A 24,225-nucleotide genomic window follows, 5' to 3' on the forward strand; every position below is an offset into this window, starting at 1 on the left:
GATGCCACATCTGGCAACCCCGTGTCTGGTCCTGAGTGCACAGGTCACTTGGGCTGAGTCTCTGTCTTCACAGTTGTTCAAAGCTGAGTGAGGGAAGCAAGACCTACAAAGGGGGTGTCAGCGTTTTCATTTTAAAATTGAATGGACCAAGATTGCATATATTCAGGGTGTACAATGGGATAATTTGATATATGTGTACATTGTGCAATGATCGCCATAATCAGATTAATGAGCACAGCCGTCACCACCCATGCGGTACCCAGGATCTCCTGAACTTGCTCATCACAGGACTTAGAGTTGCTGTCAGTGTTTTCAGATGGAGCCTGTGTTTCAGGGATGAATGAGGGAGGTGTCTGAGGGACGTGTGTCTGGGTGTAGACAGAGAGCTGACCTCACCTACCCAAAGCTTCACACACTCGCACAAGCATGTATACACTCACACATGCACACAGCATGCCCTCACACTCACGTGTCCCAAGAGAGCCCTGAGTCCACTGCTGGATAAGGCGTATCCATGTCGCCACCCCACCCGCATGGTCTCATGTGCTCTCTCAACTCAGATTAAAACAGGAAATTACCCTACGAGTCACCAGGGGGTGAGAGAATCTCTGAGTTAATTTGTGTTTGTCTTTAAAAACAAAACAAAATGGAACAAAACAAAATAAAACAATGCCAAGCCTGAAGTGGAGACTCAAACGGGCACGGCTCCTGGTGCGGCCCTGCCTGGAAAGGACTCTGCACATGGAAGCAGATATCAAGGCATCACATTCTACCCGCTAAAATAGACTGTTACGATCTGTCAATGAGAAAGAAGAATATCCAAAAATCCCGGAAAACCGGAACCAAAACAAAAACAGAAAAGACAATTGCAGGCCTTTATAAGAAGCATAGTTAAAAAATTATACATATATAATACATATATAAAATATACATTATATATAAAATAAATATATATTTAATAAATAAATAAAAATAAATAATATATAATACATATATAAAATATACATTATATAAAACAAATATATATTTAACAAATACATAAAAATAATATATAATACATATATAAAATATACATTATATAAAATATATATTTAATAAATAAATAAAAATAAATAATATATATTAGATTTACATAAAATATATAATATATATAGATATATATAATTTTTTTTTTTGAGAGGGAGTCTTGCTCTGTCACCCAGGCTGGAGTGCAGTGGTGCGATCTCGGCTCACTGCAACCTCCACCTCCCAGGTTCAAGCGATTCTCCTGCCTCAGCCTGCCGAGTAGCTGAGACTACAGGCACGTGCCACCACATCGGGCTAATTTTTGTATTTTTAGTAGAGACAGGGTTTCACTATGTTGGCCAGGCTGGTCTCGATCTCCTGACCTCAGGTGATCCGCCCGCGTCAGCCTCCCAGAGTGCTGGGATTACAGGCGTGAGCCACGGCGCCTGGCCGATATATATAATTTTTAAAACTTCAACAAGAGCTCAGCCAGCTCTTTCTATAGGGCAATTGCTAATTTAGTTCTATGCAAATATTGACACATTAAGTCCTTGTACACACTGTCCTCAGCATGCCTTATTATTTTCCCCCCTTTTCTTGGAGAAACTATCGACTGAGAAATGGAGCAACCTCTCCACGTTCAGCCAGGTCTCGGGGCAGGGGCTGACCGTATGGGGCTCCTGAACTCCAGGACAGGCTGCAGCTCACCGCGCTGGAAGGTTTCTGCCCTGCCATATTCTCAAATTTTAATTTGTCCTGAGCTTTAATTTTTTCTTTTTTTTTTTTGAGACGGAGTATCGCTCTGTCGCCCAGGCTGGAGTGCGGTGGCGCGATCTCGGCTCACTGCAAGCTCCGCCTCCCAGGTTCACGCCATTCTCCTGCCTCAGCCTCCTGAGTAGCTGGGACTACAGGCGCCCACCACCACGCCCGGCTAATTTTTTGTATTTTTAGTGGAGACGGGGTTTCACCGTGTTAGCCAGGATGGTCTCGATCTCCTGACCTGGTGATCTGCCCGCCTAGGCCTCCCAAAGTGCTGGGATTACAGGCGTGAGCCACCGCACCCAGCTCCATAGAAGACGTATTTCTTCTGCTGAACCGAGTGCACCATGATCCGTTGCACAAACACACATGAACCCACACCAACACATACAAGGATGGAATCCTCACTGGCATGCAATGCTATTTAACTCCTCAGGTATTAACTACCTAAGGAAAAAAATATAATTCGTTGGGTTTTTGATGATGCTTTGGTGAAATAAACCAGAGTCTATTCCATCGAAAATGCCAGGTAAATGTTGACTATTTTTATTTTTCTCTGTTTTATCATGCATATATAACAGGCTTTTTAATTTCCCCTAACAGGATCAATATTTTTACGGGCCCTTTTATAAACTGCTTGTTCTCTTAAAAATTCACCAGAAGCATCCCTCCCTCTGTTGCACGTCTGCAATGAGCCCTCAGTTTGTAGCACACCCCACACTGCACACCCTCCTGAAAAATGGTTGGTTTGTGTGATAACATGCCCTGTCCCTTTCTCTCCCCACCAGCGTTTTCCATGTGAAGAAACATCACTTAAAAATGTTTCACATTTGATAGGGAGTCAGTGGCGCTATGTATGGACTGTGTTTCAGTTTCTTTGCATGTGGAATTTTTTTTTTTTTTTTTTTTTTTGAGACGGAATCTTGCTCTGTCACCCAGGCTGGAGTGCAGTGACGTGATCTCGGCTCATTGCAACCTCCACTTCCCAGGTTCAAACGATTCTCCTGCCTCAGCCTCCTGAGTAGAGTAGCTGGGATTACAGGCATGTGCCACTATGTCCGGCTAATTTTTGTATTTTTAGTAGAGAGGGGGTTTCATCATGTTGGCCAGGCTGGTCTCGAACTCCTGACCTCAAGTGATCTGCCCCACCTCGGCCTCCCAACGTGCTGGGATTACAGGCGAAAGCCACTATACCCAGTCAAAATGTGGAGAATTTTAATGGGTATTTTGTTGCCAACCTTTTCTTCCTGTTTCCTTGGGGATTCGGGTGGTTACTTTCACACAGAAAGAAAACAGCTTTTCCTGAGGACAGTGGTTCCCACCATGGAACTGAGATACCCTGAGCGTGTGAGAGATGCCCGGAGTGGCAATCATGGCACCCTGATCTGCAGATCACTTCTCGGCTTCTGTCCAGAGCAGAGGCCAGGTGTCTGGACTTCCCTTTCTCAGACCGTTGGACCAGCTGGGCAGGGTGTTGAAGAAAAAAAAAATCCAGTGTCACTTGTTGAGGCACCGTAAGGAGGACTTTATTCAGGACTGTTGCTGTAGGTACAGGGACCATGGTGATGGAATCACGCAGTGTGGGAAAGAGACTGGGCTCAACTCTGAGTAGAACAGGAAAAGTGGGAATTTGTAGCTTTGGAGCAGGGTGAGTGGGGTCAGTCAGTGGAAAATTGCTAAGAGAAGTCCTCAGGGTTTAAGACGACTCTGGCTAAACCGACCCAGCAGGATTCTTGCTGAAGGCAGGCCAAGGCGGCCAGACATCACCTGAGGCTGATGGAGAATGAGGGTTCTTACCTGTGAACCATCTGATTAAGGGTGGTCAGATATCTAGAGTTAAACTGACTCTGCAGGATTCTTTCTTAAGTAAGAATTGGAAAAGAGTTGCAATTCTTACTAAAATTGGGCAAAGCAGAGATAAACATGGAAGCCCAGAGGTCACGACTCGTTGGAAAAGAGCTCAGAGGAGCCTGAGTCGAGCATGGTCAAGGAGAGTGTCTATGTGAAGGGAGAACGTAGAGCCTCGGCAGGTGTTGGGAAGGAGGGTTTAGACCAAGAATCACAAAGCTCATGGGCCTTGCTTCATGGAGGGATCACAGACCCAAGAGCTTCATTCTCTTCTTCTTGAAGAAATGTGACCACTGGGGCTGGGTCTCTCCTGGGCTTGAGAGTGAGGTCTGGGGAAACCCACAGGTCTGTGCCCTTGGAGAGGCTTAGCCCACCTGTTCCCAGGAGGACACCACAGCCAACAGTGTGAACCTGTCCTCCATTTCTATCAGATCACACCTTGCTGACCCCAAGAACCAGAAGGGAGTGCCTTCCCCTAGGACCCCAGCTCTGCTGGGAGACCTCCTGTACCCATGGCCTCTGCCAGTCACTCTCACCTGTGACCCTAAAAAGTCTCAAGCCCTTCTCTGCATGTTCCTAATTCTTGGTCCATCCTATCCTCTTGGGGATGGCCCTTTGCGTGGAACATCACTGCAGGCCTCAGGAACCCCAGGACAGAGCAGAGTCCTCAGCTCCCTCCATCCTGTGAGCAGGTGATTTGGGATTTTGGATGAGGCTGGCGGTGACTGGAGATTTCGGAATCTGACAGATGCTTTTAACTACCTGGAAGGACTGTGCCCTAAGAGACAGAAGATATGAGAAGCATGAGAATCCACTGAAATATAAAGGTCTTTAGAGCTACAAGAGAAGCTCTAAAAAGACAAAGAAATGGAGAAAGCCCCCAGTTCCGCAGTGGCTTGGGAGGGAGGCACAGACTTCCTGACTATACAGGAGATGATGGGAAGACTCATTACGGATGGGGGCTAGGAGACCACCCTTCCTTAGTTACATGTTTTGTGCTGTGTATTGACAAGAGAGATTAATAAGGGTCCCAGATGAGAATTCACCACCATCCAAGACCTAAATGGGTGTGTGTAGACTCTGAAGTCCAAGAAGTTCTGCCGACCGACGTCTGCACAAACCACTCTCGGCAAAACAACCACTAGATTAATCCAGGGTTTCAGAAAGAGTTGGTCTTTTCCAATCTAGCTGAGAATATCTTCTCCCAGTGAGAGAGGGATACACACACACACACACACACACACACACACACACACACACTGTATTGGCTCTGTTTTCTCTAAAGTGTGTGGCCTTTTTTCTTAAGGCGTTGTAGATTACTTGGAACTAAACAGAGGTGATGGTTGAAGAAGATTATGAATGCACTAAATTCCACTGATTTGTACACTTTTACATAGTTAATGGTTAATTTTATGTTTGTGTACTTTATTACAATAAAAAGTAATGATATAGTATTTGTACAGCAAGTAGCAAAGTCACAATATGAGTAGAATCTTATCATGCTCATAATTTATACACACAGCGCATTGAAATAAGACACTATTTTCGGACAGGCGCGGTGGCTCATGCCTGTAATCCCAGCACTTTGGGAGGCTGAAGTGGGAGGATCACAAGGTCAGGAGTTTGAGACCAGCCTGACTAACATGGTGAAACCCTGTCTTCACTAAAAATACAAAAATTAGCTGGGCATGGTGGCGTGAGCCTGTAATCCCATCTATTCAGGAGGCTGAGGCAGGAAAATCACTTGAACCAGGGAGGCGGAGGTTGCAGTGAGCCGAGATCATGCCATTGCACATTGCACTCCAGCCTGGGTGACAGAGCGATACTCCATCTCAAAAAAAAAAAAAAATACACTATTTTCTATTAACAAGGCAAGGCCAGAGTGATTCCCTTTTTGCTTTCTCTCTGTCCACTATGGTGTACAGCAGAAAAAAAATGGCCTTATCCAGATGTCAAGATTCCATAGTTCATATGAACATCATCTACACCTCTTGCTAAATTCTGACTCCTATTCCGAATGTTCCCAATATATCTGGCCCTGTATCTAGACACCCTTCCTATTTCCCCTGTTTGGATGCAGTCCAAGGAGAGTGGTTCTTGTGGTTGCTGTTTACAGTACTGACTGGGATGCTGGTGCCTTTCTGTAGTTTCAGCACCATGGCCAGCGTCCAGGAGGCCACACAGCTTTCTCTATTGTCGTCTCAGTTGATAATTTGCATATGCTGAGTCCCCATCTTGGGACTCTGAAATAGAGTCTTCCTGGAAAAAGCTAATAAATAATATTTTTTTCAGGGCAATATTCAGGCATTAGGGTAAATTGGAAAAAGAGGATGCCAGTTGTTAAGGCGATGTTTTTGGAAAAAAATAACCCTTACATTCCACGGATTCTGCAAGCAAGTAGAATGGCCTGTTGTGGGGTGAGGGGAGCGGGGAGGGATAGCATTAGGAGATATACCTAATGTAAATGACGAGTTAATGGGTGCAGCACACCAACATGGCACATGTATACATATGTAACAAACCTGCATGTTGTGCACATGTACCCTAGAACTTAAAGTATATATATATATAAAAAGCTCAGAATGCGGGCTCCCACACTCATCAGGACAACTAGAATAATCCAGGGTGTCAGAAAGAGTTGGTTCTCTCCAATCTAGCTGAGAATATCTCTTCCCAGACTTTCAAGATACCAGCTATTGGGTAATGGCCACATGACAACAGGCATTAAATCACACCAAACTGCTTTCAAAACCTGAATCTGACCTTGCTATCTCTATGTGCTTGGGAGAGTCACATTACCTGTCTGAGACTCACTTTGCTTTTCCATAAAATGGCACTAATAATGCTGTCTGCTTTGTAAGGATGTTTGGAAGATGGATGATCAGGGATTACTATATTCTGCCTCTCCGTTTAGCTAGGAGGGAAGGCTCTGGAGCCAGGAAGGCTGGGATATGATAATTGCTTTGTCTCTGAAAACTATGAGATTTAGGAAAAATTACCCACATGACTCAATTTTGTCATTTATAAAATGAGGACAATGCCAGTACCTACTTTATATAGAGTTTTGGTGGAGAATACATAGTTAATACATGTGACGTGCAAAGTAAACTCTGAATGTGTTAGTCTCACTCAATAATGTGGGCTATTGTGATTGCTACTATAATGTTACTCTAAAAATGATAATAATATTATCATTATTATGTGGCCAGACAGAGCCTGATAAACTTTGCTCAGTAATAATACCTGTTTTTATGAATCATTGTTAACATTTTCTTGAAGGTCCTTGGACATCTGACATATTCCCTGATTTACTTTCCAAAGTTCTGGGCTCCCCATCTCAGGCTTAGAGACTTAGCCTGGATGGATGCAGGCATTTGTTTTTTCCAAATATTTACTCAGCAACATCTCCTGGGACTCGGGACTCTGATGTGCCACATCCTGTACAGGAAACAGGTGATGTGGAAATGAGTCAGACTCAGCTCCTGCCCCTGACAGACTCTGACAGAGAAATCTGCAATGCACTGATAGGACTCTGCTACCAGAAGCTTAGGCGCTGCTGAAACGCAAAAGAGATACCAATTTATCTTTTCCGAAGGAGTGAAGGAAAGCCCCTTGGCCATGAAAACCCCTCAGATGGTACCAGAAAGATAGACAATTGATCCAGAGAGGAAAAGAGGAGAAGGAAAGAGTAGAGATCATCCTCAAATGAGAGAGCAGTGTATTCAGGAAGCATCAGTAGCTATGAGGAGCTACAGGCTCAAACAAGGGGAAAGATTTAGGAGGAGAATTATTCTCAATTGCTGGAGTGAGGGGTTCAGCCTAATAGGTTAAATTAAAATTTTCATTGTTGACCATGGAAAGGCTGAACACTGGGGCAATAGGAGAGACCTCCAGGAGTGTTCAGGGAAAGAAAGCAATTAAAAGTGGATCATGTTTTTTTTTTTTTTCCTGAGACGAAGTCTCGCTTTGTCGCCCAGGCTGGAGTACCGTGGTGCGATCTCAGCTCACTGCAAACTCCACCTCCTGGGTTCAAGTGATCCTCCTGCCTCAGCTTCCAGAGTAGCTGGGATTACAGTCATGCACCACAAGGCCCAGCTAATTTTTGTATTTTTAATAGAGATGGGGTTTCACCATATTGGCCAGGGTGGTCTCGATCTCCTGACCTCGTGATCTGCCTGCCTTGGCCTCCCAAAGTGCTGGGGTTACAGGTGTGAGCCATCATGCCTGGCCAGATAAATTTTTAAAAGAGAGGGAGATTTGGCTGGGCATGGTGGCTCAAGCCTGTAATCCCAGCACTTTCAGAGACTGAGGCGGGTGGATCACCTGAGGTCAGGAGTTCGAGACCAGCCTGGCCAACATGGCCAAACTCCATCTCTACTAAAAATACAAAAATTAGCCAAGCATAGTGGCAGGTGCCTGTAACCCCAGCTACTCAGGAGGCTGAGGCAAAAGAATCACTTGAACCTGGGAGGCAGAGGTTGCAGTGAGCCAAGATCCTACCACCGCATTCCAGCCTGGGCAATAGAGCAAGACACCATCTCAAAAAAAAAAAAAATAAAATAAGAAGATGACTGTGGGAATGGTAAACTGATTTCCAGGATGGGATACCCAAGAGGCACTGCAGACTTGGGGAGAGGGTAGCAGCGATATTGACTTCCATTGTGGACACGGCAAGTAGAAAGGTCCTGTAGGGAACTCTATAGGTTCTTCCCTAAGGGAAGAGTCACAAAGCTGTTGAACAGAAATGGAAACACTACCAAAAGCATCAATGGAGAAGAGAAAAAGGAAAAGAGTACAAGGGATGGGGATAGGGTAGAAAAGGATGATTCTCAACAAGTCAGGACTTCTCCTACCCAAACATCTATGGTGTACACCTGCCACTCCTTGCCAATACTTTGGTCATTATATATATATTTGAGACAGAGTCTTCCCTGTCGCCCAGATTGGAGTGCAATGGCGCAATCTTGGCTCACTGCAGGCTCCAGCTCCCGGGTTCAAGTGATTCTCCTGCCTCAGCCTCCCGAGTAGCTGGGATTACAGTCACCCACCACCACACCCGGCTAATTTTTGTATTTATTTATTTATTTATTTTTTAGTAGAGACAGGGTTTCACCATATTGGCCAGGCTGGTCTCGAACTCCTGGCCTTGTGACCCACCCACCTTGGCCTCCCAAAGTGCTGGGATTACAGGCGTGAGCCACTGCGCCTGGCCTATAAATGTGTTAATATCTCAGGGTGTGTGTGTGTGTGTCTGGGGAGGGCCAGGTGGTTTTCTGTGCTGAGTTTGCTCTGTAGGGAAGAGCTGTGTTTTCTGGGGCCGTCGAGTTTAGCTCAGTCCTGGTCATCAGCAATACGAACGTCAAACAGGAAGGCTTGTATCTTATTTGCAGGAAGATGCAGACCTGTGGAAGGATTTTGATCAGGGCCAGAAACAGGTAAGTTTGGGGCTATGAGAATTAATAGACGTCAGCAGGAGTGAGGGTCTGGAGTAGGGGGCTGGGAGGAGGCTGATGTGGTGACACAGACAAGATGTCTTTAGTCTCCAGCTGAGCTTGGACTGTGGGGAAGGGCCAGGGGACGTGGGTGAGGAGGGACTGGGGGAAAGAGCTGTTTGGATTTGTTCACTGTGTGTGGAGCAGAAGAGCGTGAGGAACTGAGGGTTGCTCCAGTCTCTGACTTGGTCCACTGGAGGAGCCGCTCGATGGGGCTATCACGGGACGGGTGACCCCAGGAGAAGCAGCAGGCAGGGGAGGTGTTTATAAGATGGATAACTGGCCTCAGAGAAAGCAGAGCCTCCCTCCGGGCCCGAGTGTGTGGTTTTGTTCCTCCCAAACACTTCCTCCATCTGACTTCCTTAGTTCTATAATTAGCAGCACCTTCTCTTCATTCTTCTCCTTCAAAACCTCCGGTTCATTTCTACCTCCCCCTGCCTCCCCTCTCCTCCCACTGCCTGGAACTCTGCATCTGATGCTGTGGATTCTGCCTCCACGCTTTTAGCGAGAGCAAACATTGGAGGAAATTCACAGGTTTCAGCGTAAGACACGGAGGCCATATTACGGACAGTGGAGCTTCAGCAGGTAACATCCCTCACCATTCTCCTCACTGTAGAAAGATGATGATGACCTCTCCTTTCTAGCTTTATTTATTTATTTACCTGGCCTCATTTTTTACTAACTTTTCATTAAGATATTCCCTCATCTGTGCTATTGAGCTCTGTCTCGTCAGTTCAAGACACAGAATATGGTTTACATGATGGAGTAAATGGGTGAAAATAAGTTTGGAACTAAGAAGTCCATAATAATTTGCTAAAACTTTCCCCTCTTGAGAATCCTCAAACTATTCTCTCTTCATCAGATGACACTTGGCATAGTTTCTTCAGAAATTCCATACATTTGAATGTCAACTTGTACTTAAAGGGCCAGCCCAGAGGTGTGCTAGCGAACCAATTCTTTTTTTTTTTTTTAAATTATACTTTAAGTTCTAGGGTACATGTGCACAACGTGCAGGTTTGTTACATATGTATACATGTGGCTTGTTGGTGTGCTGCACCCGTTAACTCATCATTTACATTAGGTACATCTGCTAATGCTATCCCTCCCCCCTCCCCCCACCCCACGACAGGCTCCAGTGTGTGATGTTCCCCTTCCTGTGTCCATGTGTTCTCATTGTTCAATTCCCACCTATGAGTGAGAACATGCGGTGTTTGGTTTTCTGTCCTTGCGATAGTTTGCTGAGAATTATGGTTTCCAGCTTCATCCATGTCCCTACAAAGGACATGAACTCATCCTTTTTTATGGCTGTACAGTATTCCATGGTGTATATGTGCCACATTTTCTTAATCCAGTCTATCATTGATGGGCATTTGGGTTGGTTCCAAGTCTTTGCTATTGTGAATAGTGCTCTAGCTAACCAATTCTATGAAAAAAATACAGTTAAAAAGCTCTGACTGGTGGCATTTGCCTCTTTATTTGGTGTCAATACTGTCTTCATAGCCAACTCCAAAGTGGCCATGTAAATGCCCTGAATGCTGATTTGGAAAGTGGAGAATAGAATTGTTTTTTGCAAGTGAATATGAGCCAGCTGCAGTGCACCTCACCGATAGCATCAATGTGCGCACTGTCACAATAAGATCATTTACACTTCAGTGCGGTGCTACCGTTTCAATAAAATTTTCTAACAAATTTTAATTCACTTTCCCTAGAGGCAAAAAGAAAACAATGGTGATTATCCACTGTGGAAGAAATATTACGTATGTTAGAACTACATATTTTAGAACTCCTGCGGATTAATGATAGAAGCCTAGATTGCATCAGTCAATTTGGGTACTACTTTAGAATTGTCTTTTTAAAGAAGGAGACACACAGGTCTGACCCAGAACTCTATGCCCTAGAGGAAAATGCGTGCATTTGTATGGTGACATATTCACGGGAATCTTGACAGTCGTGACATTCATGTAGACAAGTACATTAGAAGTCAATTTGACAAATAATGAACACGGATAATATGCATGTATACATCAAGATTATGTGGCAACACAATTGAACCAAATAAATGATAAACCATGACACCAATCAACTTCCAATATGATTGTAAATAAATGGAGGGAAATTTTTAGATCTGTAGGTGCAGAGGTATTCTATTAAATCGAGGTCAAAAAAGACAGTATCTATTATTTAGGGAAGAATAACTGAGCTAAGTATGATACATAAAGAAATAGCATCCCATATAATGTGTTATCACGGTAACATACATGGTGACATTGGAGGGTTTTCTTTGACATGGAAAACTCAGGGTCTTATGGGAATACTGGCCATAACCCTTCTTGATTTTCATGTGTTGACTCATAAGTCTACTTGTTATTGGTAAATGGCACACGTTTGTTTATGGCCTATGTTTATTTTCCATACAACTTCCTGAGGTGGGATTGAATCTGGGGAGAGAAAGCCACAAGCTGCACTCAGCATTCAGTTTCCAACAAGGTAGCTGCTGATCGGTGTTAGCAGTTTCTTCACATATTGGCCATGTGGTTCCTCTAAGCATGATCACCACCTGCCTGGGCAGCCTCTCCTGAGTCCAATCTGACAGGAAGCCACTGCCCAAGTCAGAAACGGGGCCTCTACACAAACACTGCCCACATCACAGGTCATGCAATTAAGAATATAAGACCAAGTGTAGTAGCTCACGCTTTTAATTCCAGCACTTGGGAGGTCGAGGCAGGTGGATCCTCTGTGGTCAGAAGTTCAAGACCAGCCTGGAAATTATGGTGAAACCTGTCTCTACTACAAATTCAAAAATCCTGGCACAGTGACACGTGAGGCATTATGCCTTCATGTGGGTGTGCATGTAGTCCCAGCTACTCGGGAGGCTGAGGCAGGAGAATTGCTTGAACTTGGCAGGTTCAAGCTTCACCGGCAGGTGGAGGTTGCAGTGAGCCGAGATCATGCCACTACACTCCAGCCTGGGTGACAGAGGGAGACTATCTAAAAAAAAAAAAAAAAACCTAAAATGTGCATTTCTGGGTTTCTATACCTATCGTGTGCCTGAATGTGAATTGGGGTGGAGGCCACCAAAATGGATTTGGTGGTTCTTTCAGAGATGGGGTTCAGCCCCACTGGGCAGTGATTTCAGGATCATGTAAGGTCTGGCTTCCATTCTGAACCGTGCTCAGGATGGCCAAGTTCCCCCGGATGCCCAATGAGCAACAAGAAAGCTCATGGGCAGATGTGGCTGCTCTTGGCTGTGACATTTCCGTATCAGAAGTTCTCATAGATCACGTTCTGTAAACCTGTTTTCCTCAACAATATGATCTCATCATTTGCCCCAGTCTAAACAAACTTGGCTGAGACAGTGCCACAGCCTTCACACAGCCAGCCCTACACTTACTGGAATGGAAGAGGTGTGCGCTGTAGGGAAATAGGGTGGACTGAAGGAGAATCAGCCCAGCTCTAATTCTAGGACGAGGAGGGCTCCCACGGCACTGAGTAGCTATGATCCTTCACAGTGGGGACTGTCATCTACACCCTTTCATCCCACTGGAGTTCCTAGCCCTCATCCATCCACGTAAGTATGACTCCTCCTGACCTCACACCTGTGTCCTCAGTGCTTCCTCCTGACCTCTCACCTGTGTCCTCAGTGCCTCCTCCTCACCACTCACCTGTGTCCTCAGTGCCTCCTCCTGACCTCACACCTGTGTCCTCAGTGCTTCCTCCTGACCTCTCACCTGTGTCCTCAGTGCCTCCTCCCGACCTCTCACCTGTGTCCTCAGTGCCTCCTCCCCACCACTCACCTGTGTCCTCAGTGCCTCCTCCTGACCTCTCACCTGTGTCCTCAGTGCCTCCTCCTGACCACTCACCTGTGTCCTCAGTGCTTCCTCCTGACCTCTCACCTGTGTCCTCAGTGCTTCCTCCTGACCTCTCACCTGTGTCCTCAGTGCTTCCTCCTCACCACTCACCTGTGTCCTCAGTGCCTCCTCCTGACCTCTCACCTGTGTCCTCAAACATCACTTCCTTATGACTCCCTTTCTGCAATAGAAGAGCTATGCCAGTCTATTTTCTAATCACCCATAGCCAAGGAATGATTCCACATACGAATGTTATAGTGCGTAGTTACCTATTTTGTAGTTATTTCTGGACATCTATCACATCTCCTAGACTAGCAGGGCTCATAGGACAGGATCCATGTCAGTGAAGCACATGCTTTATTTTTCATTCTTGGTTAATTGTATGAAATAGGGTTGATATTAGATATATGCTGGCAGAATGGATGGAAGCATGGATGGATTGTAAATGGACACACACAGAGGGAAGAACGGATGATGTATTCAGTATTCAAATGCACACTTAAAATCTGTCATATATCAAGCCAACAACCTCTCCTGCTGCTTTTTCCCTTGAATTTTGGGATATTTGGCTCTGCTCTCAGTTTCCTGGCTCAGGGATTTTTCTGCTTGTCCATTTTGCCCAGGTGAGACACACACAGAGATCACAAACTCAGATCAGCCTGACAAATCCTAAAGCAAAATCATACCTGCAGCATTGACTATATAATCCACTGGACCCCGTGCAAATGAGAATAGAGGGCTCCGCGTTCAAACGTCAAGAGGGCAACACCAGGGCATTAAACTCAGCTGGAACTCTGACGGCACAGCTCTTGGACAGTGAAGCCAGCCCTGCACAGAGACATAAGCACCTGGGGAGTTGCACACGGCATATACCAGGCACCTCAAGATCCCAGAGCCGGACAGCCCTTCTCCATCACTGCATGTGCAGAGTGCACGCCAGGTACTGCAGATGCATCAGACAGAAAGTGCCCCTGGAGGTGATGGTCACAGATCTGGGGGCCTCCGCGGCCCACTTCGCCACTCTCTGCTTCAGTCCTCATACTGGACATGGACTGTGTCCCTGCACAGACCCTGTGTATACCCAGTCCATTCACTGCACTGCAGGGACCCAGACTTGGTAACTGTGCCCCTGAGTGTATGAATGTGTATGAATGAAAATAGCATGTTGATTGTGTTGGATTATCTTTACTTAACAAAGTGACATGCAGTTTTATGAAGTCTTAAATGGAATAAATAGTGAAGTCTTCACATAAGCCTCCTTAGGAAGTGACTAATATCACCCATGCTTACAGGATGAGGAGGTTGAACTTCACAGCTCGTGCAGCAGGCTGAGAGTCACGGAGCAAACAGGCCAAAGATCCTGGAATGAGCCCAGGCTGGCAGAGGTCAGAACCCAGTCTTGTGACCACAATGCTTTGCCACCTGTGTTAGCTTCCTGGGGCTGTCCTAACAAAGTCCTGCAAACTGCGTGGCTTAACACCACAAAATCAATTCACTTAGTATCCTGGGAAGTAGAAGTTTGCAAGTAAGGTGTCAAGGAGGCCATGCTCACTCTGTAGGTTCTAGGAAAGAAACCTTCCACATCCCCCCCACCTTTTTTTTTTTTTTTGAGACAGAGTCTCGCTCTGTCACCCAGATATGTGGAGCGATCTTGTCTCACTGCAACCTGCACATCCTGGGTTCAAGTGATTCTCATGCCTCAGCCTCCCGAGTAGCTGGGACTACAGGTGTGCACCACCACACCTGGCTAATTTTTGTATTTTTTTTAATTTAATTTTTTTTTGAGACAGAGTTTCACTCTTGGCATCCAGGCTGGAATGCAATGGCGAGATCTTGGCTCACTGCAATCTCTGCCTCCTGGGTTCAAGTGATTCTCCTGCCTCAGCCTCCCAAGTAGCTGGGACTACAGGCACACGCCACTATGCCCGGCTAATTTTTGTATTTTTAGTAGAGACAGGGTTTCACCAGCTGGTTTTGGCCAGGCTGGTTTCAAACACATGATGTCAAGTGATCTGCCCACCTTGGCCTCCCAAAGTGCTGGGATTACAGGTGTGAGACACTGTCTGGCCCCACATCATTCATTCATTCATTCATTCTTCACTGAGTCATTCAGTAATTCCCCATATAGTTACTAATCATTAAATGTATACCAAGTATTGGGCTGCACACGTTGTACAATTAAGGTATATTGTAGACACAAACAGTGGCTTCATGGTGGAAACTGGAGAAGAAACAATGAAAAAGTGGAGAAATAGAAACAAATGACATCAATGGTAAATTTTATGAAAGAAAATGTTAAAATTAAACCATGAAAATTCATACAGAAGCCTACTTACCTATGGTGGTAAGGAAAGAATCTTGGAGCTGGTGATATTTGTACTCAACAGTGATATGAGGTGTGGGGAGAGGGATGGAGGTTGAGATGGAGAGAAGAGCACGTGCAAAAGTCCTGGGGTGAGGGAAATGTGAAGGATCCATTTCTTTTGCTGTAAATAAGATGACATACTGTCCTGAGTGTATGTGGGTATTTATAAAGTAATAATATTTATCCAAAACTTGGAGTGAAGTATCTGAATGAATGTATGCTTCGAGTAAGGGTATAAACCATTGTGTCTATTTATGTACAGATGAGAATACCACATATTCCAGTCCTGCCGTGAAGGAAAGATGGAATCAGAGATGGGGAATCTTCAGCTCAGATAGGAGACACACAGAAAGGTTTGCACGTGGAAGTGCCAGCCTGTCAGCCTCTCCAGAGGCTCCAGAAGTGAGGTCAGAATTTTGATGATAGGAGATAGACTTTGGAAGTCATCACCCACATGCCCTGTCATGGCCACTGTCATTGTCCCTATTCCAGGCAGTCAGAAGGAAAAATGATGGATGAACATAATGCACTGGGTTCAATGGGCCAGGGCTGGAAGCGGCCACCTCCCCTGGGCAAAGCCTCAATTTCACAGATCTTCTCAGGTGAGAACTGAATCACTGCAAATGCAAAGCTTGCCCTTGGGTTGTGTCGATACGTTTGAAGCAGGCAGGGAAATCCATTCATGGCAGAGATGTAAACGGTCCCTTTATTCTATGGGTGGATGTGGATCAAGAATTCTAGACACACAGGGTGAAGCCTGTGTCCAAACTAATAGTACCTTCACACTGTTTTCAGCATGGAGAGCTCACAAGTATTGGAGGTTTGGGAGAATGGGGTGTCTGGAATAACGTAAAGCAACAGGAAGCTTGATTCACCCAGATGGGTAACCTGAGGATATGCCCTCCTATGGATCAGCTCAGGAATTCCACGCTGGCTTCAACACAAAGGCCTTTTCACCTGTGCTTGCTATCATTCAGATTCCCATTAAAGATGTGTGTTTTTAATTAATCATTTCAAATAAAACCTTGACAATATTTTGCATTAATTTTTCATGTTGAAGTAGTTGGTTTAATCGAGAAACGGAAGTGCATGAGGCAGATACTAAGTTAGTTAAGTCATTGCAAATATTTAGTTGGCCTTTTATCATCCCTCGGCCTCAGATTTTCTGAAGCCTCTGATGGTGTTCACCCTCCAACCTACGTGAAAGTAGCTCTTCTCTTGTTCTCTAGGCCATAAGGCTGCTCTACTCTCAACACCAATTTTCTCCTTCATCTACTCCAATCACAAGATTTCTGTCATAATTTCGCCATTAGCATTTTTATTTCACTTGTATGTATTCTCCTTCTGTAAGGTATTAGCATGTCTGGAGAATCCCTTAAATTACTGAAAAAAGTCACCATGAAAAGCTTTGGTATAAAAGCTTCCACTGTGAATTTAACACTGTGCGTGATTCATAAACATCACCAACCTGATACTTGGAAAGACAATTAAACATTTTCATTATAGATCTAGAAGTCAAGAAAGTTCACCTAGGTGCAGGAAGGATAGGCTGGTCTAGACCTAGTTCCACCTACATAAGAGACATGCATGTGAATCTAGAAGGATTTTCCTAATAGAATGCAACAGCACCAACTTCTCTCACTACTTCTCACTTTATGTGGAAATCTAGAGAAAGTGAGGTTGAATTCAGCGCTAGGTCATGGCCAGCTCCTTCTCTGTGTCTGTGCAGGTATATAATTAGTAAGTGACCCTTAAATGTTATCTAAAAGCATAAATATAAATGTGAATAGATGAGTTACATATTTTTTCCATTTAGAACTGTTTTACGTTTTGTAAATTTGCATCATCATAAGCACAACGTTAGTGGATGTAGGTAGTTTATCCTCTGTTGTGTTGGACCCTGAACACCTTTTGGACCTTGTTTCAAAAGTAATGATAGAAATGAGCAGTCCAGTTGAGAAAACAAGATACGCTGGAAGGGTAGGTGCTGAAAATTCTTGGAGAAACCAAAGCTGAAGACAAGACTCTCAATCAATCGATCTTGGCAAGGAATTGTGTTTTCTCTCTTCACTGTTTGATACTGGTCAATACAATTATGGATGTTTTGATCTGGAGTGATTCTTTGTTAACATCTCTCATATTCATCCAGAGAATGTAAATAAGGGCATAAAACAAATGTAAATATTCCTATGATAAAATAATTCTTCTGCTATGGGGAATATTGGATCTTGCTCCTTAGCGTGGGTTATTTGGGTGAGTGACACTGAGAAACATGAATGCCAAAGAGTCCTAAACGGTGAAACCCCGTCTCTACTAAAAATACACACACACACACACACTCACACACACAAATTAGCCGGGCGTGGTGGCGGGCGCCCGTAGTCCCAGCTACTCAGAAGGCTGAGGCAGGAGAATGGCGTGAACCTGGGAAGCGGAGCTTGCAGTGGGCCGAGATCGCGCCACTGCACTCCAGCCTGGGCGACAGAGCGAGACTCCGTTTCAAAAAACAAAAACAAAAACAAAAACAAAAAAACAGTCCTAAGCTTTCTAGGACCAAGGAAGCAGCTACTCACTCGCAATCGCTAAAGTGCTCCCATCTTCCAACACTCACCTTGATTTTCTGTAGTCCAGCAATGAGTCAGGTCTCAGCATGGTTGAAGCAGGGAAGTGGAGCATCTCATGCTGCTTTCCTTGTGGTCATACCTTGCCAGTGCCACTTCCAGAGGCAGGTTTTTCATTCCTTCTTTCAGTTTTCAGCTTCTAGATACTCTGAGGACACTGGGTTTGCCTCTGTGCATTGATGAATGCCTCCGTGAATCTGCAAGTAAAGAGTAAGGAATCTGCTTTTCACACATTACTTAGAGGGCTTTTGGTACTGTCACCGAAGGACACTTGTCTGATGATATCAATGTCAACCACAACTTGCAAAATAACCCATACACTCAAATTTTAGGAAACTATTCTAACCAAAGCTCATCATCTGAAACCTGTTGCTCTATGCACAGGGTCCTGGGCTTCTCCGTGTGTGGCTCTTCACCCCACACAGGAGACCCATCCTCTCGTGAGATCTTCACCCCACGCAGAAGACCCGTTCTCTCCCGATATCTTCACCCTACGTGGGAGATCCAGCCTCTCCCGAGATCTTCACCCCAGGAAGGAGACCCAACCTCTCGCAAGATCTTCACCTCACGTAGGAGACAGGTCCTCTTGCAAGATCATCACTCCATGCCGGAGACCCGTCCTCTTGCGACATCTTCACCTCACCCGAGGAGACCCGTCCTCTCGCGAGATCTTCAGCCCTAGCATGAGATTCCCTCCTCTCGCGAGATCTTCACCCAACTCAAGAGACCCATCCTCTCCCGAGAGCTTCGCGGCACGCGGAAGACCCGTCCTCTCGCGAGATCTTCCATGCAATGGCTCCTGCCTCTGCTCGTATCCAAACTCCTCCTCAGCCAGGTCCCTGCTGACTCCACTGCCATCACCCCAGAAATTTGTTCCTAGAGAACACAAACAAATTTCTTCTCTATTATTCATACCAAAGAAAATACTATCATATTGCTGCATGTTTATATTATTGTTAAGTGATCGGCAGTAATTGCTTATCTTCCAAAACGAAGAGCTGAGTAATGATATATTTTTAAACTCCATCCTTTTGACAGTGATTGAAATGGACAAAACAATAGAAAGTAGAGCTGATATGTGTGATCACCTTCAGTGACACAGATTAACAGTGAAAACCACAAAGACCTGTGGTACTTGTATCTAGGTAGTAGAACATTGGCCTGTAAACGCAGCACTTCAGGAGGCCTGAGATCAGGAGTTCGATACCAGCCTGCACAACATGGTGAAACCCCGTGTCTACTAATGATACAAAAAATTATCTGGGCATGGTGGTGCAAGCCTGTAATCCCAGCTACTCGGGAGGCTGCCAGATCCAGCCACGAGACACGTTTCAAAAAAAAAAAAAAAAAAAGAACTTGGTGTATAAGATAATTTTTACACTGCCATGAAGAACTACCTGAGACTGGGTAATTTATGAAGAAGAGAGGTTTAAATGACTCACAGTTCCACAGACTTAACAGGAAACATGACTGGGGGGCCTCAGGAAACTTACAATCATGGCGGAAGTTGAAGGGGAAGCGGGGACCTTCTTCTCATGGCTGCAGGATAAAGAGAGAACCAGGGGAGACGTGTCACACTTTCAAACCACCAGCTCTTGTGAGAACTCATGATCATGAGAACAGCAATGATCATGCCCCCATGATCCAATCATCTCTCACTGGGCCCCCCTCCAATACATGGAAACTACAATTTGAGATGAGATTTAGGAGGGGACATAGCCAAATCATATCATTTTGCCCCTGGCCCCTCCCAAATCTCGTGACCTTCTCACGTTTCAAAACCAATCATGCCTTCCCAACAGTTCCCAAAGTCTTAGCTCATTCCAGCGTGAATTCACAAGTCCAAGTCCAAAGTCTCATCTAAGACAAGGCAAGTCTCTTCCCCGTAAGAGCCTGTAAAATTAAAAACAAGTTAGCTACTTCCAAGATACAATGGGGATATAGGCACTGGGCGAATGTTTCCATTCCAAATGGGAGAAATTATCCAAAGCAAAGGGGCCACAGGCCATGTGGTGATGGGTTTGTAGGTGCAGCAAACCACCATGGCACAAGTTTACTTATGTGGCAAACCTGCAAGTCCTGGACATGTACCCTGGAACTTAAAATAAAACAAAATAGCATTGATTATAAAAAGATACAAGGCCTAGAGAATCCCAGGAATACCACCGCCGAACCCCACAACCCACAACCCCAGTGTCACTAGGTTGCTGGGACAACACTGGCACTGCCTGCCTCAAAACTTTTTGTGAAGTGAGACATTAAATGTCTTTATTATTAAAACAAAAGGAGAGAATGACAATGATCATAACGAATACTTTCAAGCTTTATAGACATATACAAATTGTACATATTTGGTGGTGGAATATGATGTTTTGATGTATGTGAAATGATTACCACAATCGAGCTAATAAAAAAGTGTCTCTTCTCTCACAGGGTTATCATTTTTGTCTTCATTTTTTTATGTGGTGAGAATATGTAAGACATATCCTGTTAGCAAATTTCAGGTGTGTAATACAGTCTTTTTACACTATAGTCAGGCGGGTTTTGAGTGTGGGAAATGAGGACACGTTGGTCAAAGGCTACAAAGTTTGGTTATGCAGAATGAAAATGTTCTAGAGATCTAATGTAAGCATGGTGACGATAGCTCACAGAGCTTCCGATGGAAGAGGCTATTTTGTGTGCAGATTTTGCCTTGCTCCAAGATGGCAAAACTGCAGAAGAAATTGTCCAATGGGCAGAAGAAACTGGAGGTTTATTGGGATGTGTTGACTTCCCTCCACCAATTGAAGATAAGAGATGACCAGAATTCAAGGTGCTGCCTACTTCCTGTTAGTATTGAGGAAGGAGCTCATTCCTCTTAACAATGAGGATTAATCAGATTTTAAACTGTCATGGCTACTGTAAAGAAAAAGTAAAGTGTAAGTATACCCTAATACAATTTTTGTGTATAAGAAGGGAAATTATTCAGAAAGTGAAAGTGATACAAATATGAGATAGCCCCAGAGAAATTTGAGGCACCTCGAGTTTCTTTCAAAAATAAAATGCAATTGGGAAGCCAAGGCAGGCAGATCACCTGAGGTCAGGAGTTCGAGACCAGCCTGCCCAACATGGCGAAACCCCGTCTGTACTAAAATTACAAAATATTAGCCGGCGTGGTGGTGGGGGTCTGTAATCCCAGCTATTCGGTAGGCTGAGGCAGGAGAATCTCTTGAACCTGGGAGGCAGAGGTTACAGTGAGCCGAGATCATGCCACTGCACCCCAGCCTGGGTGACAAGAGTGAAACTTTGTCTTAAAATAAATACATGAATAAATAAATAAATAAAATGCATTAAAACACCAAAAACATAGAAATGTTATATAAGTTAGAAGAGTTATTTCCCTCATTTTAGTGATCTTAAAAGTGAGGTAAAAATAAAAAGAAATTTGTGAATTTACAAGAAATGTGTTAAATAAGTGAAACACATTAAAATACAGAAAAGGTAAAGTAACTGTAGCTGGAAAGAGAGAGAGGCATGCTTGCAGAAAGTATATAAGAAGGGATGGAAACATATACATATTTAAAAAATAATCAGCCAGGGTACAGTCATATGAAGACAGATCAAGAACACCCAATGTTTTTAAAATTGGAATTTTTGAAGAAGAGAAAGCAAGTAAGGAATAGATAGGATCTAGTTTATTTGTCCAGGATCCATATTTGAAAAATTTAGGTATGGCTTATTTCTGACCTTCTGAATTTACTCTTTTATGTGTTTTTCCAGAGGAATCCATAAGCCTGTTAGGAGATTAGGCTACGAAATTTCTTTAAATGTACCTCAGGTGAATAGAACCTTTTGAATCATCATGAATGGACACTAAAGTCACCACTGGCTCTTGCCTGCAAGAGCCTTGTTTCTTCACCTAATTCATCAACTATTTGTATTTATTGTTTGGGCAGCATTTCTGGAAAATTTGCGTGATATACCTAAGATCTACAGATGATGTGGGTCCTTCTGGAAATAATTCATGAAGGAAAATAGTTTAAAGATATACTAATTAACATGTAATGCATCACATGCATTCAATATTTAGTAGAGCTTGTTTTAGTGAAGAGTTGTGAATTTAGGCATTGAATTCAGTCATCAAAATATGCCTCACATCAATATCCCAAATTAACTCCTGTAATTATTTATAGTTCTCAATGCTGCTTTAAAAAGCACAGAATCACATTCTTCAATATAAAATTAAAAATTTCCAATTTCATGGAACGTTTTGAAATTTATATACACTTAACGCTCACCTTCAAAAGCCAAACTTTTGAAGTTATCAGTGTTCAAATTTTCATTCTTCAAAGGCCATGGTCCCTCTGCTATTAATTATGCTGTGTCTTGTTCTCACAGTCCAGTGTACGCTTACTTCTTAGAACTTTAATTTGTACTAAATAAAAATTGCACTGGATTAAAACAGTTTACTTCACAAAGTTGTTGGCCTCATTCCAATGTGTAGACACTTCTAAGCTGTCTTTCTGGCAAGACACCCATAAACTCCATGAAGTACATTTAGCAATGTCAAATTAACAAGTTCTCCTCATTTTTAACCAATGCATGCGTCATATTTTCAAGTGGGTATTTGTCCCGTGTGTTTGCTTGGAGGGTGACTGTCCACTACTGAGGTCTTGAACTTTGCAAATCTCACTTCCAAGTCAATCAATTATAACACATTTTATAAAACACAGCACAATGTTTAATAAACGGCACCACTGATTTGTAAAAATTATTTCTCATAGGTGATACATTTGCTTACAGGTACAGATATTTGTATCACAGCATTTATTCAACATATTTTTCTATTGTAGAATATATTTAAGTAAATGTTAACATCAAGTTCATCCTCTGTCATCTGTAATCAGGTATTTTCTGAGAAGTGGAAAAAACAACAGAATCTGACAACTGTTGCTGGCAGTTTTGGGGTCATCACTCTGTAAAAAATGTGTTTTTGTCAGTTTATTTTTATCTTGACATTCCCCGTGTCCTGCAGTCCCACCCTGGGGTGTGTACTCAGGGAAACTCACTCGTAAAACCCAGGACACACAGGCAAGAATGCTCTGGCAAACATTGCTCCAAAAAACAAAATGCCCGGTGAAAACATACATCATATCTGCCCAAAAGGACAAATACATTGAGGAATATGCAAGCGATTTACTGCAGTCTGTCTGTTGTTAAATAAACAAGAGCTATGCAGAGCATTAGGAGCATAGCAGTATCATTTTACAATCAAAAACACAAAACAAACTATCCTTTTGTGCTATAAATATATGTACATATACACACACAAATATTACCAGATGATAGCTCTGATATGGGAGACACATATTTACAAAAATGACATAGAAAAGATCCAAAATTGTGTGTGTGTGGTTTTCATACATTGAGAAGTTCTGGGACAGATAAGAGACAAAGCATGAGTTGATACTATTTTTGTGAATATGCTGTTTTTTTTCACTGTGGACTTCACAGGGCTTTTTTTCTTGCTATAATCTTACTAATTTTTTAATAATATGAATTGGCTTTTGGGGAGAACCTTCAGCGTTACATGCACATATGTTTGTGTTATTCACAGTTTATATATGTATGTAAATATACACATAAAGAGAGAGAGAGTAGAGGTTTCTGGAAGAGAAAGATAGAGATCTGTGTCTTGAACTATGAGTCAAGGAAGGATTTCAGAGAAAACATCAAGAACCAGGATTTTCACGCTCGCTTCTGTGTTAATAATGCAAAATCAATTTTTCTTGGTGTTAAGTTCTTGAAGTGTAGGAGAAAAATTGAAGAACTTGAAAATTTTTCTCAATTTGCAAGTAATTAATTTGCAACTTTGAAAATAACAAGATAAACATTTCAGTTTTACTGTACAACCATTTTATAACATTGACAATGTGTCTATTTCAATTTGGCAGGAGAACATTGCATCACAGAAATTGAATCATGCATAGTTCTCAAAAAAGGCAATAAGATATTAAGATACCATTCTACAATTTTGCACATAGAAAAATTAAATTTGAAATTTAGTCATTATGGATTGGTTGGTGCTGGGGTTCAAGTCAGGCCTTTGTTAGGGGCTCTGTTGAACCAAGAATACCGTCTGCAAGTTTCCCGTGTCACGCACTATGTTTAGGGTGAGAGCTGGTCATCTTCCTGTGTGGTGGACACCCTCTAAACTCTGCAAACTGAAACCGGAACCATGGTTACCACATCCTGTTCATTTTCCAATTTAGCTCAACCCCTGTGTCCTGCCCAATAGAAGTGGCACC

At 43.5% G+C, this 24,225-nt stretch overlaps 2 long non-coding RNA genes across 3 annotated transcripts; one reads left to right on the forward strand and one right to left on the reverse strand.

Annotated features, from left to right (window-relative positions):
• Positions 1-3,270: 3,270 nt before the first annotated feature.
• LOC129051790 (uncharacterized) lies at positions 3,271-18,602 on the reverse strand. Of its 2 annotated transcripts, none has more exons than XR_010138516.1 (4): positions 18,503-18,602; positions 17,929-18,135; positions 13,639-13,780; positions 3,271-4,390 (listed from the first exon to the last, which is right to left on the reverse strand). It is a non-coding gene; the product is annotated as an uncharacterized LOC129051790 (long non-coding RNA). The 2 variants fall into 2 exon arrangements; XR_008516280.2 differs by lacking the exon at positions 3,271-4,390 and adding an exon at positions 8,707-9,014.
• On the forward strand, positions 12,461-16,345 carry LOC129051789 (uncharacterized). The gene is made up of 6 exons (XR_008516279.1): positions 12,461-12,672; positions 13,576-13,892; positions 14,245-14,337; positions 15,580-15,724; positions 15,810-15,919; positions 16,113-16,345. It is a non-coding gene; the product is annotated as an uncharacterized LOC129051789 (long non-coding RNA).
• Positions 18,603-24,225: the final 5,623 nt, after the last annotated feature.

Source organism: Pongo abelii, chromosome 20 (genome assembly GCF_028885655.2).
Source record: "Pongo abelii isolate AG06213 chromosome 20, NHGRI_mPonAbe1-v2.0_pri, whole genome shotgun sequence".
In the NCBI taxonomy this organism is placed as follows: Eukaryota; Metazoa; Chordata; class Mammalia; order Primates; family Hominidae; genus Pongo; species Pongo abelii.